The sequence below is a fragment of the Enhydra lutris genome, unplaced genomic scaffold (assembly GCF_002288905.1).
Source record: "Enhydra lutris kenyoni isolate GAN:26980312 unplaced genomic scaffold, ASM228890v2 scaffoldscaffold5, whole genome shotgun sequence".
In the NCBI taxonomy this organism is placed as follows: Eukaryota; Metazoa; Chordata; class Mammalia; order Carnivora; family Mustelidae; genus Enhydra; species Enhydra lutris.
In genome coordinates, this window is record NW_019154089.1 from 45821314 (window position 1) to 45846052 (window position 24739).

A 24739-nucleotide genomic window follows, 5' to 3' on the forward strand; every position below is an offset into this window, starting at 1 on the left:
TGCATGTCCATGAGTATGAGCTCATTCTGGCTGGTGGCTCAAGTTACTCTTTCTGTGTGTATACTTAAGGGTTTCTGTGATTTTTCTGTATCGTCCGCTAAAAGGAGTTTAAGTAACTGATGCTGATGTTCTATGATTTGAAAGTTTTTCTGAATCTCTTAGGTTTTTTTTCTCTAGTAATTTTTTGAGGAAGGTGGATTAATATAGTTGATGACAGTGTCAGAGAGCTCTTTTGATCTAATATACCATGAAATATTATTTTAAACTTTGAATAATTATTAAAGCCCTGGTGCTCAAACTTGCTTGCATATTAGAATCACATGACAGTTTTAAAAAATATTGACTGCTGGGTCCCACTCCCAGAATTTCCACTTTACTTAGTATGGGATATAGCCTAGCTGGCTACTGGCTGGCTCAGTCGGTAGAGCATGCTGCTCTTGATCTTGGGGTCATGAGTTCAAGCCCCACATTAGGGATAGAGTTTACTTAAAATAATAATAATGAAAAAATATATAAGGGAGAAATATCACTGAACCATTAATAGTAAGAACCCTTAGCAGATCATGGAATATGTTGTTATTTTAGTTTTAAAATGTTTATCATTCTAAATCAGCCATGGTTATAAGAGTTGGCAGCCTTTGAAGGCTTCAGAGGAATTAGGGAGGATCTCCTGAATGTTGTACAGTGAATCAGATTGACAATTTATGGGAATACTTATTTGTGTAGAGAATCAGAATATATATCTGTTTTCAAATTTTTTTAAAAGGCCATATGGAGTAAAAGGAGTTAAAAATATAAGCCCTGGGTTCTAGCCCTGACTCTACCCAGTAATCAGTGTGACCTTGAACATGTCACTTAAACTATTCTGGTTAAAGCATCCCAATCTATAAAATGAGGATTTGAAACTAGATGATTTCAGATGTCCTGTCTGGCTCTCATAGCTTGGTGGGTAAGAGCAAGGGCCCTGTAGTGAGACAGCTATAGGTTGAAACCCAATTTTTGTGCCTTGCTAGCAGTGTAAATGAGGCAGTTGCCTCCATTTCTTCATCTGTATAATGGGAATGATAGAATACTACCTACTGTATAATAGGATTATATAAAGGAATAAATGATACAATGTATACAAAGTACATACCACTTTACGTATGACGTATATGAGCTTGACATAGAGTACAAGCTAAATGCTTATTATTATTTGACAACTTAAGAATGAAAATTGGGGGTACCTGGCAGAGAAGGGAATAGAATTAGTTACTATGAACAGAAACAATCTAGTTTTAAATACGTCTGTTTCTCTGGACTGTTAACAAGTTTTGAAATCAGTTTGCACAGTGGTCATTAGTATGGAGCAGAAACATGTTCAACACATTTTTGCCTTCGGGGAACATGGGCATTTTTAAAAAGTCAGTATATGTTTTGTTTATATTATGGTTTAGCGCACAGGGAGGCTAAAAGCTCTTACAGAGTATATATTCTGTATTCCTGTGTAGGAAAGATTTTTCAACATGTATCACTTTTTTATATATCCTGTGGGGATTCCTGTGAGTGACTAAAATATCAGTGTTTGTTACTTTATAATTTTCTTAATACTCTCAGAGCTCATGTGTTTCCAAATGACTGGACCTAGTAGGACGGTGATGGAGAACTCTGGAGTTCTGAAGAAACAAAAACTAAACATAAAAAGTGTTCTGTGTCTGGTTCTATTCTTTTGGTAGTGGAAGTTGGTAGTGTCATTTCCTTTTTCTTTCTTTCTTTCTTTCTTTCTTTCTTCTTTCTTTTTTTTTTTTTTTTTTGAGAGAAAGAACTCGAGAAGGGGGTATGGGGAAGGGCAGAGGGAGAGGGAGAGAGAGAATCTTGAGCAGGCTCCATGGTTAGCTTGGAGCCCAACACTGGGCTCAATTTCATAACCCCGAGATCATGACCTGAGCCAAAACCAAGAGCTGGATGCTTGATTTCCTTGGACCTGAGCCACCCAGGCACCCTGGTAGTGTTATTTCTGATGAGCTTCTCTTTTGTTCCTTTAATAACTGATAAACATTCCTTGGATTCCTCGTGTGTGATGCATAGTGGATATTTTGACTCTTTCGAATGCAAAATAGGTTAAGAATCAAGACCATGAGCTTTAGCTTGTAATAAACTTGAATTTCAGTTCTCTCCATAACAGATCATACAATCCAGAGTACATGTTTTTGTTAGGATTAATTGAGAAGAAAATGAAAAGTGGCCGCCAAAAGCACTCCATAAATAGTGGCTATTTTTATCTTCTTCAGTGCTCTGTTGCTTAACATTAGAGAGGAAATATTTGCCTTAAAGTACACTGGTGTGAGCAAGACTATTTTACAGTAGCTAGTACAACCTGCTTATCCTGAGTTCGTATTCAAGTACCAAAAATTAAACCCTTCGAGGGCACATTTCTTGCTCTCACTGGTTATGGATAAGATATAGCCTATCCTCTTTATATAAAGTTTCAGTGAGAAATCTATTGCTCTTTGTCCCAAAGATTTATGTTGATTATTAAAATTCAGATATATTTTTATTGCAAGATCTGGCAGTTAAGCTGAAAAGTTCAGCTTTATTATATCATTTTTCATTTACTTTTATCTTTTTAGTCAGTTGAATAATCTTTCAGAGGCTGTAAAGCCTTGAGTTTCTCTGCATCATGGTATCCTCATCAATTACCACGATGTCAGATTACAGTAAACATTGTGCTTTTAAGGCAGGCAAATGGTATGGATACTCTTCGTCTCATCCTTTCATAGCTTCTTAGTATGCGGTGTTTGTCTCCTGTACACAGAGTTTTAAAAATTCTGCCCTGAACATCCAAAGAGAGAGAATGTGACCAAATAGTCATTGGCTCCTTCAAGTTCCCTGATTATTGTGATGACGGTAAGACCCCAGGCAAGCTATGATAATGTAGACAGATGTGTAGCCCTTTGAATCTGCATTCAGAACTGCTCTGGCTTTCCTAATACCTATTTTTGAAAAACAGCTGCCATAGATTATTGACTTGTGAGGGGAAGCAGATGTGTATGAGCAGTGATGGGAACTAGCTACAGAAAACGTGCAACCGCGGCCGACTGGCCACGGCTGCTGTATGTGAGCGACACGACAGCCAAGGGCTTGCCCCTTCTGCATGGGGAGAATTGAAACAAGGGAGTCTTAAGGCAAAGGAAAACAGGATGTATTTTGTTTGTTTTTCCTTCACATTTTAAAAATTTCTTTGTACATTTTAAAAGAAGAAATATAAGTGGGTGTAGTCATGTATGCTAGATGTATGAGTGCACAAAATTGGTTTGGTATTCTAGTTGTGTCTTTTTAAAATAAAGCTAACTCTAGTCTTCTGTTTGTGACAATGAAGGAGGTTTGTGTTCAAGATTTAACCAATGTGATGTCAATGATATCTCAGTAAAGTTAGGAAAAAGTTAGAAAATTAAAAAAGGATTTAATCTAGTGGTTTAATTGCATACAGTATAGTCTAAATATTAAATCCATAGTTACAGATACAGAAATATAAAGATTAAAGCACAGATATAAACACACAGATACAGAGCTGGATTTAACACACTTGTCTTGTTCTACAAACTGGAAATAAGGAAAATGGCAGAGAAAATATGTATGTGTGGTATTATGCTTTTATAGTTACTCAGTAATACGTTTGCCATCTCAGTGTAATGTAGTGGAAAGTGTACAGAATTTTGGGATTAGACCTAGGCTTAAATACTGGCTCTGTCACTTATTGGTGGTATAGCACATCATTTTATTTTGGTATACTCATTTATAAAATAATACTGTTTAACTCATATGCTGTTCTGGGGATTAAACTAATTAATTCAGCAAATATTAGGCATGTATTAAGGGCCGTGTACTGTTCTTGCCTCTTAAAGATGAAGCAGTTAACAAAAGACATGAAATCCTCTGCAGTTGGGAGCTGATGTTCTAGCGGGCTCCACACATATGGCCCATGTGCTGACTGTGGCCCACTGCCTCTTTTTGAAATAAAGTTTTACTGGAACATAGCCACATCCATTCATTTGTGTATTACCTGTAGCTGCTTTTGTGCTGCAACAGTAGGGTTGAGTAATTTCAACAGAGACTGTATGGACTGCAAATCCTAAAATAGTTACCATGTAACACTGCACAAAGAAGCTTGCCAGCTCCTGCCTTAGATCATTGGTTTGAAACCTTTCTTATTTTCTAATATAAGCAAGTAATGCTATTAATTTCTCTCTATGCACAGTATTAGTGATATCCCACAAATTTTTATATATTGTGCTTTCATTTTCAGTTCACGTTTCTTCAAAATATTTGCTCATCTCCCTTTGTGATTTTTTTCTGTGACTTGTTGGTTATTTGGAAGTATGTCATTTCACTTCCAGATACTTGGTGATTTTCCACATAACTTTGTTAATTTCTAGTTTAGTTGTCTTGAGGTCAGAAAACATACTTTATGTAGTTTCCATCCTTTTAAGTTTGAAATTTATTTATGGCCTAGAATATAGTCTGTCTTAGTGACTGTTGCAGCTGTACTAGGAAAGAATATGTATCCTGCTATTGTTGGGTAGAACGTCCTATAACTCAGTCAGGTCAAGTAGGTAGATAGCATTGAGGTTTTCTATGTCGTATCAGTTATTGAGAAAGGAGTAACGAAATCTTCATCTGTAATTGTGCATTTGGCATTTTCTACTTTCAGTTGTATTACCTTTTGCTTTGTATATTTTAAAGTTCCATTATTGGTTGTATTACACAGTTAAGACTGTTATGCTCTTTTGACGAATTAACCTCAGTCATTATAGCCCACCTTATTTCTGGTAATATTTTGCATTCTGAAGTCTATTGTCTGATATTAATATAGTCAGTCTGCATGTTATATATTTTTTCCATTCTTCTACCTGTAACCTATTAATGTCATTATATTTAAGTGAGCTGTATAGTTAATATATAGTTAGGTCTTGATCTTTTATCTAGTTTTATCTCTGACCTTTAATTGGAGGTTTATGCCGTTTATATTTATGTGATTATCAACATGTGGGCTTAAAGCTATCAGCATATGATTTTTTTGCCATTTGCCTAGCTGAGTTTGGTTTTTTTTTTTTTTTTTTTCCTCCTCTATTTTATTTTGGGTCAGTTAAGCATTTTTTATGATTCCATTTTATCTTCACTATTGACTTATTTTCTTAGGTTTTTTTCCAGTGGTTCCTCAAGGGTTTATAATACATACCTTTTACTGATCACAGTCTAAGTAATACCATATCACTTTACATATAATGTAAGAACCATCCCACTGTAAACTTCTGTTCCCTGCCCTTATCCTGTTTGCTGCTGTTGGTCATGCATTTTATTCTGCATTTGTTTTAAACCCCATGATACTTTGATATTTTTGTCCTAAGCATTCAACTCTCTTTTAAAGAGATTGAAAATAAGAAAAAAAGTATGTTTTGTATATTTTTATTTTGTAGTATAATTTATATATAAAAGTTATCTATTGCCCAACATGTTTGCTCTTTCCTACACTTCTCCTTTACATTGATCCAGATTGCCATCTGATGTTATTGTCCTTCTGCTTGAAGGACCTCCTTTGATGTTTCTTACACTGCAAGTCTTATAGATGTCACTCAGGTTGATTCTTTCAATATTTGCTTTTCAACTTTGCTTTAAGGTTAGTTGAGAGAACCCTTTAGTTTCAGTGTAGTTAACACCACTACTAATGTGATTTCCTTTTGAGCACTTTACCTGATGCCCCACGTATTACGAGGCCTTTCCCCTCTGGCTAGTAGGAATATGAATTGTTCCCACACCTGTGTGAATTCTGGATATTATTTTGGTTAATACTTCCTGTTGCTTCTTTTCCAGGCCTTGAATAATTTCTTTTCATATATATACATATCAGTACTCTGCCAAAGACTTGAAGTGAATCCTTTGAAAATCTTGTGAGCTCTTTCTCTGTATAGCAACCTGTTTTGGTGTTTTGAGATTTCTAGTCAAATTCTAGTTGACTAGGTCTCTCTGAACCCAGCAAGGTTACTGGGTCCCACTTGGGTGTCCCTCCCTGCACTGGGTTCCTCTTTCTAATCAGTAGGCTGGGGCATTTGTAGGCCTACCTCATTGGTTTTCCTTCTCTCAGAGATCACAGTCCTGTACTGCCTGTTTCCTAAATCTGAAAGCTACTCTCTCCTGTATTAATACCATTAATAATATTTTTGAACTTTTGTCTTCATATAGTTTTTAGATGATTTTCTTAGTATAAATTCCTAAAAGTAGAATATGTTGGTCAGTTTTTTAGGGTTTTTGACACATAATGAATTACTTCCCAGAAGAATTATCCCAATTCACGCTCAAACTGTTTTCATTGTGTTACCAGTGCTGGTATCTTTTCTGTTCTATTATTTTGCATTTCTTTAAAAACTGTCATCTAGGACTGTTTAAAGGGTCAGCAGTGCCTTACTCCCCTGCCTTACTCCTCACTTAATCCTCTTCTCTTTTGTTCTGGAGGCCACTCTTTTAGCTTTTAGCAGCTATTACCTCTTATCAAATATTGTTGGGTGCTACTGTCTTTGGTCATTTTAAAGATCACATCGAGGGTGATTTTTCTCTGTGTTAGTGAATGTGTCTGAACAGACCAGCTGTAACAAGCGTGTGTGTGTGTTTTCTGTATCCAGTATGTTGAACAAGCTCTACATGTGGGATGAAATAAAAACAAAGCTATTTTTATCTCCTGTGGTGTCTTTAACTTTAGTTAGGGAAGTTCTCCTTCTGCGTGACATTTCAGCTCATTCTCTGACGATATAATAACTATCACTGGGTCACTTTAATTCACAAACTCTGTTTTGATTCAAGACTTAAAGAGTCCAGTTCAAAACAATGAACATTGTTTCACCATACGTTTAAAAGTGGCACATCTCCTCTCCCTTTGACTCCCCAGCTAGAGACAAGCCTGGCTGCCTGCATTTGGGAAAGGTTTTGTGTGGTGGTCTGCTTTTTTTTCCTTGACCTCCTTCCCCGGTTCACTATTTGGCACCTACCTGGGTAAAAATTCAGGAGAATGAGAAGGCAAGGAAATAGGGCAGAAAAGTTCTTACATGGCTGGTAGTGCTACGAGCTGATTCCTTTTTCTGTGCAGGGTCTTTGGAGAGCCCCTTTGCCCCTTCTGTAGCATCTGTCCTGGAGAACAATGGCCGGGTGCTTCTCCTGCAGATCCCGGTTTTCCTGTGGTCTGCTTCACACAGAAATTCTCATTTGCCTTAGCATCCTGTTGAGAAAATGTTAAAGTGTCTTTAGTTTTGTCTTCTTATGACCACACCTGGGAAGCACTCATGTCACGCATTTCTTGTCCACTTCCCCCAGTCACTTCAGGTTTCTCAGGTAGAAGTCTGGTGCCCTGTGCCCCAGTTGTTTCCTGACTCTTCTCCTGGAGATAGGATGCTCTGAAGTTGTCATCCAGGCTGTGCTGTCATTTGAGTTAGGTGCAGGCAGACACTTCCCGTCTCCATGTTGCTGGCGTAGGGGAAGTAGGACCACAGCACGCTTTTCTTCAAAGTCCTTCACACACAATCCTCTGTGCCTGCTGGACTCTGATTTTGCCAATCGTCCTGGGTCTTGGGATTTGTTTTTGACCATTTTCTCTGTAAATTGTGCTTCTGAGATCTATCTCACATAGTCATATCTCCTAGCTATCATACTCGTACATTCATGAAAAACAAGATAAAAGAAGTTCCGATTTAACATCTGGTTACTGGCGCGGTTTCCTTGCTGCTGTAAAGTCTTCCTCTGAGCTCATATTCGGCTAAGCCTTCATAATACATGTAAGGGTGTGTTCATCTATGGTTTCTGTACATCAGGGCGATCCCCCAGCCTATTCTGTTTACCAGCTGCCCTAGACAGAAAAGAGAACCATGGAAGAACCTATCCACGCTCTGTTTATTCTAACTGGCTAATAAAAACTGACCGATCCCTAGCTGGCAAGGGGTGGGAGAAGAGGAGGAAAAGGAAGGGGAGAGAAGGGGGAGTGTCAGAAAAACAAACAAACAAAAAAAACCCCCAAACTGCTCAGACCCAATGGATGGACCTTTATTTCCTGTGCCAATTTAGAGACCATTTAATGCTTGCAAAATTTCCAAGAGCAAAGAATGATTCCTTCTTGTACAACAATTTAACAAATGAGCATACATTTTTAAAAAGACAAGTTAGTATTTATGAAAATTATTAGAAACATAAGCTGTTTATTATTGCTCTTTACTTGGAGACTATATTTAGTTATTCAAAAGTGCTTTTTATCTGTGACTATATGGAAAACATGTTGAAAATTAATCCTTAGTTTTATTATTTATATCCAGTATTTTTTAGGCTAAAATCATATTTATAGACTAACATGTTTGATACATTAGTTTTATAAGGAATTTTCCTTTTACTTGGAGGATACTGCTTGTTGGTGATTAAAAGCTATGATTAAAGTTTAAAAGCCACAGCTAAATTGTAAATCTAAAATTTTCACAGGGAAGGAACCAATAGCTATTAAGCACATGCCATTGGCCAGGTTCTGTTTATTTGTATATGTATTGTCATTTAATTGGTATAGAATGTTATAGAATCCCTGTTATTATAGATGAAGAGGCAGATCAAGAGTTAACCATTCAAGTTTGCAATATGTAACCCGGTTTCAACATAGGGATTTAATCATAGTTTCCTTTGCTCTTATGCACTTTGTATTCCACCACACGTTCTTTTGGAAGTATGTAACTAATGCTTTTCATGATAGAAGTAAAACTACCTGCAAAAAAAAGAAATATTCTTACAGCATTCCTATAAACTTGATAAAGAAATTATTGTTGCATTGTGTGGGATAAAGCTTATTGCAATTGGAAGGATACAGGCTGTATATATGGTCTTAGTTCAACTTGGGGTTTTGAAAGGTGCTGGATTCACCATTTGCATGTGCTCTTTTTCTGCATCTTATCATTTTTTAGAGCTCTCACACCCAAATTCCAAAGTCTTCATTACCTAATCACATATAACTAGCATAAATTTCATGTATGAAGTACTTTACCCATTTTATTTACCATTTTGTTTTTTATAATTTACCAATTCAAGGGTTCTTTGAAAGAGTTCAGGGCTTCTACCAGGATTTTTAAAATAATTTTAGCTTTTAATATTTCTCAAATGGGAAATATTGAAACATAACTGGAAATATGAGAATCATTGCAAAGGGGAATCCTAAATAGAAGTTAAAAAAAATTGAGATCAGACACAAACAGTAGCAAATTTATTGGCAAGTGAGCTCACTCAGCCTAGGTCCCCACCAGTGTTAATCTTCTAAGTAGGCAATGGACATGAGAATGTGAAATAGATTTTTCTTTTTGGAAATCTCAATTTTCATTGATCTTAGAGAAATTTTTTCTTTTAATTGCTACCTGAGATTTTTTGCGCTCTGGAGGAAAAGAAATACTTTCCTCCTTGCTATGTCGCATATGATATGTTTGTGAACAATTGCTTAATTCTAAGAATGTCAACTATGTACTGAAACTCATGTATACAAACCAGAGACTGAAAAAAAAGGGAGCTAGACTTCTGATTGATTCCAAGTCCTATGCTACCTGGCCTCCCAGCAGCTATTGTAAGAATTTCTTTGATTATATACCCTCCATTTTCTCTGGTGTCAGAAGGCAGACTTCTGTGCAAGGAGTGTGAATTAGGTCGTCGTTGTCTTCATCTTCTCATTCTTCCTCCTCCTTCCCCCTCCTCCTCTTCTCCTCCTTCTCATTTGCCCCAGCATCCTGTTGAGAAAATGTTAAAGCGTCTTTAGGCTTGTCTTCTTATGACCACACCTGGGAAGCACTCATGTCACGCATTTCTTGTCCACTTCCCCCAGTCTCTTCAGGTTTCTCAGGTAGATGTCTGGTGCCCTGTGCCCCAGTTGTTTCCTGACTCTTCTCTTCTCCTTCCCTTTCCTCTTCCTCCTCCTCTTTCTTCCCCCTCCTCCTTCCTCCTTTCCCTTTCTCTTTACAGAGAGGATGAGCAATGAGTGAGTTTGATATTTTCAACTGTTATTATCCCTTTGGCTAGTGATGTATTTGTATGACTGCAGCAGCCCCTTCTCATTAAACAACAACCCACTTAAAAGAAAGGGAGGAAACAAATGCTAGATGATGTCTCTTAGAAAACCATTATTAGTAATTTCATAAATAATGCTGCTGTGGATGTAACTTAGCAGGGAATCAAGCTAAAGGGCTGAAGACAGTGTGACCCTGCTGCTAAAGGCTAATGAATCTTGAAGACTAAATTTTATTAAAGAACGGGATTTGGCATTGCTAGTTGATGAAATCTGTACTTCTCACTTTACTTTTCTGGTTTAGAGATAATTTTTGGTCAACACTTTGATTTACTAACAAGAAAAAGTTTTATCAGAGAAAATGTCCAATATATACAAATGTAGAATAGTAAAATGCATATATTCAGTTTAGACACTTATCCATTCATGGCCAATCTTGTTTCATCTATACTCCGGTTCACTTTCCCCTTCTCCCCAGATAGCACATATATCATTCCATACCTTAACGTTTTCGTTTTACCCCTCAAAGATTCCTTTTGTAAGCCACTGATCTGTTATCTCTTAAACAGTAAGGAATGAAGGATATAATTTTAACATCGTCCAGCTATACAGCACCTTAATTTTATTGATGGAAAACTTGAATCCAGAAAAATTAAGTCACCTGACTCAGGTCACAACACTAGTTAGTAACCAAGCAAATCCTGGAACTCATCCCTTCTATCATGTAATCTGTTAGGAATATTGTTTCCATTATGAGGAAAAGTTTACTTGTGAAATGCAACATCCCCATATACAGAACCTTCCATTTTCCTTTCACAGATAATTCCTTTTGAATTATCTGTCTCTGTGAAGGTCCTTAACCTTTCTAGACCTTAGCTCTTTATTTTTAAAATATGGTGAATGACATGGGGTTTTTTTTCAACAAATTTATTAGGAGTTTTGTTTGTTTTTTGTTTTTGTTGCTGTTGTATTAGGTATATTAACCACTTTGGATAGAGTGGTGGGCGGACTTAATTTCTGTGGTGAATATGGTAAAAATAGGGGTGAATGATGGTACTGTGCAAAACATTTTATGCCCTAAGCATTAAAGATATTGATTTAGGAATAACAAATAGGTTTACAAGAGTTAGTCTCTGGTCCAGGAAAATGGTATATTTTGTCATTTATTCAGGGCTCATTTTACGTCCTTCATTACATTTATTCCTAATTATTTTTCAGTTTTTGCCAGTGTTTCAAGCTGGGTATTTCATTTCAATTTCTAAGTGTTCTTGCTAATATAAAAGAAAACTATTGGTTTTGTATACTTATCTTTTATTTATTCACTTTTAAAATTCTCTTATAAGCCAGTATAGTTTTTTTTAGAATTCTCTTAAATATTCCACAGTGTTTTTATCTATTAATAAGAATTCTTTCTTTTCGGGTGCCTGGGTTGCTCAGTCATTAAGCGTCCGTCTTCAGCTCAGGTCATGATCCCGGGGTCCTGGGATCCCTGCCCACTGCTCTGCGATAAGCCTACTTCTCCCTCTTCAACTTCCCCTGCTTGTGTTCTCTCCTTCGCTGTGTCTCTCTCTGTCAAATAAATAAATAAAATCTTAAAAAAAAAAAAAAAGATTCCTCTTTTCTAAAAGGCATGTCACTTAGTTTATTTTCTTTAAATAACAAAATATCCAAAACACTATGAGTAAGTAGTAGTGTTTAAGGATTTTCTCGATTTCGGTAAGAATTCATTTGGAATTTTAACTTTTAATATTAGGCTTGCCGATTGTATTTTTAGTAGAATGCCCTTTATATTGTTTTTTGGAAGTTTCCTTTTGTTTATAGTTTTAAAAGTGAATGGCTGTTGAATTTTATTCAGTGTGTATTTTTTTTTTTAAGATTTTATTTATTTATTTGAGAGAGAGAGCCAGAGAGCATGAGTTGGGAGTGGGGGCGGGGGGTGCAGGTGGAGCAGAGGGAGAAGCAGACCCACTGATTCGGAAGCCCAAGCCCGGGTTGGATCCTAGGACCCCAGGATCATGACCCGAAGGTAGCCACTTAACCGATGAGCCACCCTGTCGCCCCTTACTTAATGTGTTTTTAACTACTGATTTAATCACACAGGTCACCTTTAATTTGTTAATGTCGTTATTTAAGTTGATAGATATTGATAGATGTTATTACTTTTTTATACAACGATCAATTTTTAACAGTCTGTAAGATATTTTTATACTTATTGGTCACCTCAACTTTTGCGACCTCGTAGCAGTTTTGTCAATTTTTATTTTGCTAGAAAGCAGTCATTTCTTTTGGATTTTCACATTTATTTGTCCAGAACAATATGCAGTATTCTTGTTTAACTTCTTTAGTATCCTCAAAAACTGCTACTGTTATCTACTTTTTATTCCAAATTCTGTAAGGGTTAATACTCTCTCCTCTCTTTTAATTAGGCTTGTAAGAAATTTGCCTATTTTAAAGTAAATCACGTGTACTTTAAGAAATATGTTATTTGGGGCACCTGGGTGACCCAGTTGATTAAGTGGCTAGGTCATGATCTAAGGGTCTTGGGACATGCCCCAGCTCTCCTCCCAGCCCCATGTTGGGCTCCCTGCTCAGTGTGTGAGGGAGGTCTCCTTTTTCTTCTCCTTCTGCCTCTCCCCTTGCTTCTACCTGCACACTCTGCTCTGTCTCTCAAAAAAATAAATAAAAAATCTTTTAAAAAATTAATTTATTAATATCCTTTTTCTTACTTATCTTCTATTTAATATTATACTAGTTATAGATTTATATATTGAATGCTTTATTTTTAAGCTTTCTCTTTTAATTATAAAAACATTTAGGGCTCTCCATAATTTTAAATTGCATTCTATAAACTTAGACATAAAGTTCTTTTTTTTTTTTTTTTTTTTCAAAGATTTTTTTTCTTTATTTGACAGAGAGAGATCACAAGTAGATAGAGAGGCAGGCAGAGAGAGAGAGAGAGGGAAGCAGGCTCCCTGCTGAGCAAAGAGCCCGATGCGGGACTCGATCCCAGGACCCTGAGATCATGACCTGAGCCGAAGGCAGCGGCTTAACCCACTGAGCCACCCAGGCGCCCAGACATAAAGTTCTTATAGTTATTCATTTCTTGGGTAATTTTTAATTCTAGTTTTGATTTCATTTTTGATTCCATAATTTTTTAGAAAGACTTCCAGCATTTGATCATATTAGCACTGTTATGTGTATGAAAGAGACTCACAGGAACAGTGCCAGATCCGATCATGGCTGTGCTGTTAAGAACCAGACAGACAGTTGGCTTCTATTTAGGTGTCATAAGATCTAACAAATCTTTCAACCCTAGAGTTATCTTGGTAAATTTACATTATTAGAGGCATATGGAGTTGAGATTGAGTATCAGTTTCCCATATCACATCTTATCCTCTTTCTAGACCTTCACTATCAAAATAGAATGCCAGGCAAAATCATCAGGATTTTACATTTAGCTTTCTTTTTCCTTCCCCCCCCCCCCCCCCCCGCTCAGCCATAGTTAAATTTTATAGTTAAATTTTCCTAAGTAAAAGATAGCATTTTTTTAAAGATTTTATTTATTTATTTGACAGAGATCACAAGTAGGCAGAGAGAGAGAGGAGGAAGCAGGCTTCCTGCTGAGCAGAGAGCCTGATGTGGGGCTCGATCCCGGGACCCTGGGACCATGATCTGAGCTGAAGGCAGAGGCTTTAACCCACTGAGCCACCCAGGCGCCCCCAAAAGATAGCACTTTTGAACTTTATTGTACAGGTAAATTCAGCATTGCTCATCTTTTCACTTGTTAACTCAATTAGATCATTAGAATATTTATGATAATACTTTATTTAAACAGAACTATTAAGAATAAGATATTCCATATATGTCATTTTTTCAGATCATCCAAATTAAGCTATGTAAGTACCAATTTCTAAAAAAAATTTTTTGGGTGGAAAACATTATTAATTTTCTTACAATTGTGCATAAAAAGTAAATATGTTTTGCATGAAGGCCTGGCATAGAGTCCTTTGACGGAGACTCATACACTTTAATTTAGGAACATGAGACTTGACATGTTTTTTTAGCCATTCATTATGTGTTTTGCATATTTCTAGATTAGAATTACAACGTTTAACACTAACAGTATTGGATAAGGAATTTCTGGTTGATGAGTTGTCACTATGATTTAGGTCCTAAAGGATCTGACTTCTTTTTAGAAGTTGTTTAAACTGAAGCTACATAGGGCATCTCTAGGCTTTCTTTGTGCTTCTTAACTAAATCTATTAACATCACGCAACAGATTAGGAACAGTAAGAAAGAAAAATAGTGCAATAAATTCAACATAATGAATATTTTAAAATAGGAAGCATCTTCTTTGGGGATTCAATTACCTCTTTCTTGAAACTAGGGAAAGACTTTATCTAATTCTTTTTCTGACTTGTTCTTTAACTTCAAGTAATGTACTTAAATTTTTCTTGTCAATTTTTATCTTTTTGTAAAATAAAACTTGAATTATATCTACTTTCTGCAAGTACTATTTAGGTAATGAGAAATTATGTTCATAGAATTGTGTTTATTAAAAGGTTCTCAGTATGGAAAAAGTAAACCATAACAAGAAAAATGAAGTAGCAAAAGCAGAAAATAAAAATGGGATTTTAAGGGTGCCTGGGTGGCTCAGAGGGTTAAGCCTCTGCCTTCAGCTCAGGTCATGATCTCAGGGTCCTGGGATCCAGCCCCGCATCGGGCTCTCTGCTCAGTAGGGAGCCTGTTTCGCCCTCTTTCTGCCTGCTTCTCTGCCTACTTGTGATCTCTGTCAAACAAATAAATAAAATTTTTTTAAAAATGGTATTTTATATGTCATAGAACAAAGGTGCAGTCTATTTTTTTAGTTTTTACGAACTTGTAATAATCTGGCTGCAGAACATGGTTTTGTATAAAGGTTCTCATTACCATGTTTGATTTTTTTTTTTTTTTTAAATACTTTCTCAGAAATCTAAGCTATCATTAGGACAAGCTAATCAAAATAACAGTAACTTGGATAGTAGAGTTTGTTGGGAAAAATAAAACACAGCAAGGGAAACTATCAACAAAATGAAAAGGCGGTCTACCAAATCAGAAAAAATACTTTCAAATTATATATTCCATAAGGGGTTAATATCCAAAATATATAAAGAACCTCTATAACTCAATAGCAAAAAGAAAAAAAAAAGAAAAAAGATTAAAAATGAGAAGAAGAGGGGCACCTGGGTTGCTCAGATGGTTAAGCATCTGCCTTTGGCTCATGTCATAATCCCAGGGTCTAGGATCAAGCTCCGTATTGGGCTCCCTATTGCCATCTCTGTCTCCCTCTCTCAAGTAAATAAATAAAATCTTTAAAAAATTTTTAAAAATTAAAAATGGACAGAAGTTCTGAATAGATATTTTTCCAAAGAAGGCATCCATATGGCCAACACACAGGTGAAAAGATGCTCAACATTAGTAATCATCAGGGAAATGCAAATCAAAACCACAGTGAGATATTGCCTCATACTTGTTAGTATGGCTTATCAAAAGGACAAGAAGTAACAAGTGTTGGCAAGATTTGCAACAAAGGGAGTCCTTGTGCACCGTTGGTGGGAATGCAAACTGGTGCAGCCACTGTGGAAGACAGTTAAGGAGGTTCATCAAAAAATTAAAAATGGAACTACCATATGAATAAACAAATCTCTTTTTGGGTATTTATCTGAAGAAAACAAGAACACTAACTCAAAGACATATATGCACCCCCATGTTCATTGCAGCTTGATTTACAATGGCCAAGATACAGAAACAGCCTAAGTGTCCATTGATGGATGAATGGATAAAGAAATGGTGGTATATCTATAATGGAATATTATTCAGCCTATAATATGAAATCTTGATGTTTGTGATAACTTGGGTGGACCCTGAGAGCATTATGCTGAATGAAATGTCAGAAAAAGACAGATACTATATGATCTTTCTTATATGTGGAATAGAAAAAGAAAACAAAAAGCAAAGTCATAGATGCAGAGAACAGTTTGGTGGTCGCCAGAGGTGGGTGATAGGGCTATGAGAAGTAGGTGAGGAGGGTCAAAAGGTAAGAAGAAAAAATAAAATAAAAACAGTAACAACAACAAAAACCCACATATGCTTTTCAGAACTATCTTACTCTTTATCCAGCTACTAACTTGTAGTTTTGTTAGAGTACTCTGCATTGGTAAATGTTGGGTCCTGCAAAGAAATAAAGTTTACTTATGACAAGAGAACATCGTAACCAAAAGGAAAGCACGGATTCATTTTAAGAGTCATAAATTTAGGGGCGCCTGGGTGGCTCAGTGGGTTAAAGCCTCTGCCTTCGGCTCAGGTCATGATCTCAGGGTCCTGGGATCGAGCCCCACATTGGGCTCTCTGCTCAGCAGAGAGCCTGCTTCCTCCTCTCTCTCTCTGCCTGCCTGTCTGCCTACTTGTGATCTCTGTCAAATAAATAAATAAAATCTTAAAAAAAAAAAAAAAGAGTCATAAATTTACTTGTTTTTAGGGAGTTAGAATTTACAGAGGTTTTTAGCAATAAGCTGGAAGAGTTATTAGGAGAGGCCCTCACAGAGGGAAATCGGAGAACTAATCTCCGTTTTGTTTTGATTTTGGTGAAAAAACAAAAACCACAGGAACATGCCACATACTGATATTTTTAAAAACATAAACTATATTTTGGAATAACTAGATTTTTAGAAAAGTTTCTGAGCTAGCACAAAGAGTTTTCATATTCCCTCACCCAATTTCCCTCATTATTACAGTCTTCTATTAGCACGGTACATTTGTCAAAAGTAAGAGACACACATTGCTATATTACTGTTTTGGGGGTGGGGGTGGGGTGTTGGTCTCTCTTTTTTTAATTGTCATAAGAAGACTTAACGTGAGATCTACCCTCTTCAATTTTCAGGTGCACAAAACAGTATAATTGTTAGGTGCACAATACAGTATTATAGCTGTAGGCACAGTGTTGTACAGCAGATCTCTAGAATTTATTCATCTTGTATAACTGAAACGTTATACTCATTGAATAGTTCTGCATTTCCTGCTCTCCCCTAGCCCCTGGCAGCCATGGTTCTACTCTCTGCTACTGTAAGTTTGATTATTTAGATACCTTGTGTAAATGGAATCGTGCAGTATTTTTTCTGTGACTGGCTTATTTTATTTAGTATAATGTCTTCTAGGTTTATCCATGTTGTAGCATATGGCAGGATTTCTTCTTTTTAAAGGCTGAATAATATTCTATTGTATGTATACACCACCTTGTCTCTATCCATTCATTTGTCCGTGGACATTTAGGCTGTTTTATATCTTGGCTATTGTGAATAATGCTTCAGTGAACATGGGAGTGCAGGCCATCCCTTTGATATCCTGATTTCAGTTTTTCTGGATGTATACCCAAGAGTGGGATTGCTGTATCACATGGTTGGTTTATTTTGAATTTTGAGGGAAACTACCATACTATTTTTTGTGAGCAGCTGTACCATTTTACATTCCCACCAATAGTGTACAAGGGTTCTAATTTCCTCACATCCTTGTCAGCACTTACCTTTTGGGTTTATTTGTTTGTTTGGATAATAGGTATGAGGTGATACTTCATTGTGGTTTTAAGTTGCAACGTTTTTTTTTTTTTTGAGATTAGTGATATGGAATATCCTTTCATTCAACTGTTAACCATTTGTATGTCTTTGGAGAAATATCCAAGTCCTTTGCCCATTTTTTGGTTGAGCTATTTGGTTTTTTGCTATTGTAAGAGTTCTTATGTATTTTGGGCTTAGCCCCTAATCAGAGGTATAGTTTGCAAATATTTCCCCCCATTCCTTAGGTTGCTTTTTTATTTTATTGTTTCCTTTGCTATGCAGAAGCTTTCTAGTTTTAGGTAGTTCAACTTGTCTACTTTTGCTTTTGTTCGCATTTGTTACTCCTATAGGATTCCAACTTTACTCTTTCCCATGTGGATAATCCAGTTTTTCTAACACCATTTGTTGAAGAGACTACCTCTCCCCATTGTGTATTCTTGGCACTCATGCTGAAGATCGGTTGGCTATACGTGGCTGGATTTATTTGGGGCTCTCTGTTCTGTTCCATTACTTTTTGTTTTTATGCCAATATCATAATTGTTTTAATTACTGTAGCTTTTTAATAGGTTCTGAAATCAGGGAGTGATTTTAGGAAAATAAATTCAGCTTAGCTCTTCTTTCTCAAGATTGTTTTGGCTATTGGGGTTTTTAGTGCTTCCATATAAATTTCAGGATTTTTTTTCTATTTTTGTAAAAAAAAATGCCATTGGTATTTTGGGCATTGCTTTGAGTCTGTAGATCACTTTGGGTAATATGGACATTAAAACAATATTAGGTCTTCCAATTCATGAACATGGAATGTCTTTTCATTTTTTGGTATCTTAATTTGTTTCATCAATGTTTTACAATTTTCGATGTAAAAGTCTTTCAGGTACGTTACTATTAATATCAATTCTTCCATTAATGTTCTCTTTCTTTTCCAAGATCCAATTCAGGATACCACATTACATTTAATTGTCATATCTCCCTAGTCTTCTCTGGGAGAAGACCATTTCTTCTGAGAAAAAGACTTCTCTGTGGCAGTTTCTATCTTTCCTTGTTTTTCATGACTTTGACAGTTTTGAGAAGTATTGGTCAGATGTCCTGTAGAATGTCCCACAGTCTTGTTATACATTTTCATCAGAATTCCTGGGTAACCAGGTGCATTGTCAATGAGCAGTAGTATTTTGAAAGGAACCTTTGTGTGTGTGTTTGTGTGTGTGTGTGTGTGTGTGTGTGTGTGTGTGTGTGTGTGTGTGTGTGTGTAGGTCTCAACAGTAGGCTTAAAATATTTAGTAAACCATACTGTGAACAGAGGGGGTATCATCCAGGCTGTGTCCATTTATAGAGCACGGAGTAGATTTAGTGTAATTCTTAAGGGCCCTAGGCTTTTCGGAATGGTAAATAGGAATAGCTTGGAGGACATTAGGAGAAGGAAGGGAAAAATCAAGGGAGGAAAATCAGAGAGGGAGACAAACCATGAGAGACTATGGACCCTGAGAAACAAACGGAGGGTTTTAGAGGGAGGGGGTGGGGGGAAGGCTTAGCCCGATTAAAGAGGGCACATATTGCATGGAGCACTGGGTATCATACATAAACAATGAATCATGGAACACTACACCAAAAACTAATGATGTACTGTATGGTGACTAACACAACGTAATTTTAAAAAATTAAATAAATAAGTTCAGCAGCAATGTTAGCCCCTAAGAGAATCTGTCTGTCCTGTGAAGCTGTAAAGCCACTCATTGACTTCTTCTCTCTAGCTATGAGAGTCCTAGATGGCATCTTTCAACAGAAGGCTGTTTCATGTGCATTGAAAACCTGTTCAGTAGAGTCATCTCCATTATTTTTCTGCAGCTAGTTCGGGGTTGATGCACCTTCTGCATCAGCACTTGCTGTTTCCCCTTGCAGTTTACATTATAAAAACGGCTTCTTCCGTTAAACCTCATGAACCAGCCTCTGTTAGCGTCAGACTTTTCTCCTGCAAGTTCATCATCTCTCCCAGCCTTCATAGAATTGAATAGAGATAGGGCGTTGTTCTGGATTAGGCTTTAGCTGAAGAGGATTGTTGTGGCTGGTTTGATCTTTTATCCAGACCACTCAGACTTTCTCCACATCAGCAGTAAGGTGTTCTACTTTCTATGATTTGTGTGTTCACTGGACTAGCACTTTTAACTTCCTTCACGAACTTTTCCTTTGCGTTCACAGCTTGGCCAACTGGCACAAGAGGCCTAGCTTTGGGCCTGTCTCAGCTTTCAGTGTACTTTGCTCACTAAGCTTAATCATTTCTAGCTTTTTATTTAGAAAGCTTTCTTTCACTTGATCACTTAGAGGCCATTGTGGAATTATCAATTGTCTTCATTTCAATATTGTTGTGTCTCAGGGAATAGAGAGACCTGAAAAGAGGGAGAGAGATGACCGAGTAGCCAGTTGGTGGAACAGTCAGAACACCCACAACATTAATTAAGGTCTTTATCTTATGTGGGTATGACTGATGGCACCCCAAAACAATAGTAAAGTCAAAGATTACAGATCACCATAACAAGAACAAAAAAATTTGTCACCAGAATTACCAAAATATAACACAGACATGAGCTGAGCAAATATGGCTGAGCAAATATGGAAGAATGGCTCCAGTAGACTTGTTCGATGCAGGGTTGACATGTACCTTCAATATGTAAAAAATAGAATATGTGCAAAGTACAGTAATATAAAATACGCTTGTACTAACCCACAGTCACACAGCTTTGAATAATAAAGAACTTTCCTGAGGTTAGAGGAAAAAAAATAACTCTTCCCTGGACAGCTCTGTGTCAGAGTGATTATTAAGAGACTGTTTTCCTTTGAAATACTGGACCTAAACACAGCATTCTTGGGAATAAAAATAATTTCTAGCAAGTACACCCCAGCTCTGTGTATTTGCCATGCATGAGTTCTAGGTGAATGTGAATGAAGTCATGTCTGCCCACGAGGTGTTGTTAACAATAAAAGCAATAAAATTCTCCTTTCTTACTGTAACTGTGGCTACTCACCAGAGGATGTACTAGATTTAAAATACCCTTCAACTTAGGCTCCAGATAACATGTATCTGAAATAATCAAGTTTTGTTGTTTTTTTTTTTAGATTTTTTATTTATTTACTTGACAGACAGAGATCACAAGTAGGCAGAGAGGTAGGCGGGGTGGTGGGGGCGAGCTGGCTCCCCACTGGGCAGAGATCCGGATGCGGATGCGGGGCTCAATCCCAGGACCCTAAGATCATGACCTGAGCCAAAGCCAGAGGCTTAACCCACTGAGCCACCCAAGCGCCCCATTTTTTTTTTTTTTTAGATTTTTTTTGAAATAATCAAGTTTTTTTACTCACACATTGGCTTTTAATACTATTTTGTCATGTATGTGATACCCATCTCTAGTAGTATAGAAGTTAGAGATAAAGTATCAGAACATCAAGATCAGAAACTTATGAAATTTAGGGGGTTAAAACCCTGGTGGATTAGGAAATGAGTTAAAGTGTATTTGTTTCTCTATATTTCTACTCTTTTAATCTTTCTTTGTATTTAACTTCAAAAGAATATTTTTACTTTTTTATTCCGTTCCAGTATTTTAATTTCTACATTACCAAGATCTTCCTCCCGACCCCAATTTTTTTTTTTTCTTATTACTTGTCTTTAAAGACACTTCACTTGGGGTGCCTGGGTGGCTCAGTTGGTTAAGTGTCCAACTCTTGATTTTGGCTTAGGTCATGATTTCAAGGTTGTGGGATCAAGCCTCATGTCGGGCTCTGTACTGGGTGTGGAGCCTACTTGAGATTCTCTGTCTCCCACTGCCCCTCCCCTCTGAGCTATCTTTCTCCCTCTGTCTCTCTCTTAAAAAAAATAAATAAATCTCTTTTTTTATAAAGATTTTATTTATTTATTCGACAGAGGTCACAAGTAGGCAGAGGCAGGCAGAGAGAGAGTGGGGAAGCAGACTCCCTGCTGAGCAGAGAGCCCGATATGGGGCTCGATCCCAGGACCCTGAGATCATGATCTGAGCCGAAGGCAGAGGCTTAACCCACTGAGCCACCCAGGCACCCCTAAATAAATAAATCTTTAAAGATACTTCACTTTTCATTTTTTTCCCAGCATCATCTCTCTCTTCTTTCTCTCTCTCTCTCTCTTTTTGGTCACCCAAGAGCTGGCTTTTGAAAAGATAAGAAGGTAGAGATTAATTTATGCTCCCATAATATCCCTTGTTATAGATCTTCCAAAAGTATTAAATTCATGGCAAATTCCCTGAAGTAATTTTCTCAACTTCTTTTAGTGTTTGAAGAAGTTCTTGGTTTCCACCTTATTCTCCCCAGTTTTAGGAGGAGCCATTTTGGCTCTTATGCACTTTCAGTTCCAGAGTCCTCAAAGGAAAAATTGTGCTTTTGATTTCTGGTCCCTGTGATGTTAGGGCTCCCCACCCCCTCAACACACACATGGTGACATGGCTCTCTAGCTTTCTCTGTTGTTCTCAGGATGGGTTATTCTCAGAAAGATGGTGTGCTTCTCCCTCTTGGGGTTAGACCACATACTGGCCCCAGGATCTGAATCTCTGTGGAATGATGTTGCCCATGGTTTTCCTAGTCTTGAAGAATAGGGTATGCTTTCCTACCAGAGGTGGGAGTTTTCTTCACTCTGACTTCATGTCAGAGTCATCAGGTCAACATGTTACAGATCGGAACTTGGCACAGGAGGAAAAAAAAGACTCTTCAGTAATGACTAAAGGGTTATCAGTTTGACATGAATGTTTATAGCTGTTAACTCCCAGGAGGTATGGGGCAGTCATTAAACTGTGTCATCAGGTGACTCTGGAGGATATCTTGGGAAGAAACAGAGTACTTATTAAGTGTTGAGTCAAAGCAGTCTCATGTCCTTGCATCTAACCCTCTAACACTTGCTTAATAGGGCACCCACACTTAATATACATAGCATACTCTCACAATTTCTTGGAAGTGATATTTTTTTGTCTTGTTTTTAACTTTTAAATGATCTTTTAAATTATTTTAAAAATCTTTTCTACTGTGGATTAAAAATGCTGGTAATGATTTCCATGTATTCCTTAATACTGTTCCTTTGGTCCCTGTGTCTCTCTCTGGGAATTCTGTCCAGCTGTCAGAGATGGTGGCATAATTGCAGTACCTCTGGTACTACGTGCCTTACAGCTTGCAGACAGAGGGAGAGGGTGATGGAGCAACTGTGTTCCAGCCTGTGGTTCTTGTTCTCAGACCTCTCCCTCCATCCCAACCAACCCATGTCCCATTTTAGGAATCAGAAAATAAAATTTCCGAAAACAACTATTTTCTAGTTCTGAAAAGAAGTAGTAATAATTTTGTATTCCATGTGAATGAGTTGTTGAAATTGATATATTTTATCATTTATACACGCAGACAAATAAAAATGATTGTTACCTTTTAATTTGTATTTTTACATGACACGTTGTGATTATCTAGGGAACTCCTAAATATAATATCAGCCTTTGATAAATTCTGTGTGATAGTAAATGGAATCTGTTTTCCCATTGTTAGAACATGAGTTTGAACAGACCATATGGAATTCCTGTGTTTGTAGGTCACACATGGTCATACGTGGCAATTTCCTGTGATTCTAATACATTTCTGTCTGTGATCCAAGGGAAGGAAGAGGTTGTTAATGTAGAAGATAACTTACCCTTGCATTTTAAGTATTATGCTTATTCTGTTTCTGGATAATTTACAAGACCAGAAACTCCAGTACTTAGTTGTTTTTAATAAATTCAATTAAATATTACTTATTCATATGTAATAATCCTTAATCATTTTAAATAAAAACAAATCCCCTTTTATGTATCCTGGAGCACTTGCTCAAGCTCTTTCCATCAATGTCTTCTGTAGGAGGTTTGATAAAACAAGGTGAAGTCCCTTGGCCAGGTTCTTTGATGTCTGTTTTCATCTTGGCAGAATTATGAATTGACTCTATGAAAACTGAAATTATAGCTTTGAAACAGAGCTAAGAATAACAAAGTTTTTCTCCTGTCCATTTTATTAATTCGGTAAAATAGAACAGAATGTGAGTCTGTCTGATCTTGTACAAAGAAGTTAACCTATCCAAAGTGCCTCATTTATAACCAAAAGAGACCTAGTCACCCATTGATTATAACTTAGGAAAAGAAAATGTGAAAGTTTCATACTTCTAACTATTCACCTAGTAAATGCTTACTGATCTCCTGTACAAAGGTGGAGTTAATGATTCACAATCAATTTTATGTGCGTTGCAGTTTTTTTCTTTACTTGGAATGATGAGGTTTCATAAGTGAACTCTGTAGACACTATTGAGTGGTATTTATACTTTTACAAAATGAGAGAATCAGGGTAGTTAATTGCTAGAAGCAACTCACTTTTTCTGTGTGAAGTTAATTGATTTCTTTAGTGTATAGACACCGATTTAATCCGAATAAATGTGATCGGTCAGAACAGAGGGTAGTCATAGCTGGATAGGGTCTTGGAGGCCCACTGTTGTATTTTCAGTAGCTAGATGGTGGTGGCGTTGGGAAGGGAGGGGCTAGGGTGTCTCTCATAAGGAAGAATTTCAGTTATAACTGCCTGTATGGCCTGACCACTAACTGCCAGTGGAACATCAGTCCTGATGTTCGTGCAGGTCATTTGGCAGATTCTACAATAGGGATAAGCAAGGCTGCTGTGGGAGCATCCAAGAGAGGTCCCTAATCAAATCTTGTTGGTGGGATGGGGCAGAGGCCTGTGAAACTTCCTGGAAGAAGTAGTCGAGATGTGATACATAATGAGTGATCTGGAGTACACTTACTAGAATGAGGATGGGTGCTTAGGGCATAGTGTGAAGCCATATGCTATGCACAAGCAGCTCACTATTCCCGACACAGAAATGGGATCTGTTTTGGGAGGGTTGAGGCAAGGTTGTCCCAGGCCTCGTATTCCGACTGAGGTGTTTAGACTCTGCCCTGGCACACTAGGGAACTACTGAAAGGTTTTAAGTAGAGGAATAACATAAAATATTCATTTTAGAGAGATTATTTGCATGGCTGTTGGAAAGGTTTGAGAGAGAAAAGGCTGGATGTAGATTGACTATTAGGGATGTTGTTACAGCACT

The 24739-nt window shown here is 37.1% G+C and overlaps 1 protein-coding gene across 1 annotated transcript in view; it reads left to right on the forward strand.

The window, feature by feature from the left end:
* Positions 1–24739, forward strand: part of LOC111141198 (3-oxoacid CoA-transferase 1) — a 125956-nt gene that overhangs the window by 72161 nt on the left and 29056 nt on the right. The gene's annotated exons all lie outside the window — the stretch shown is intronic.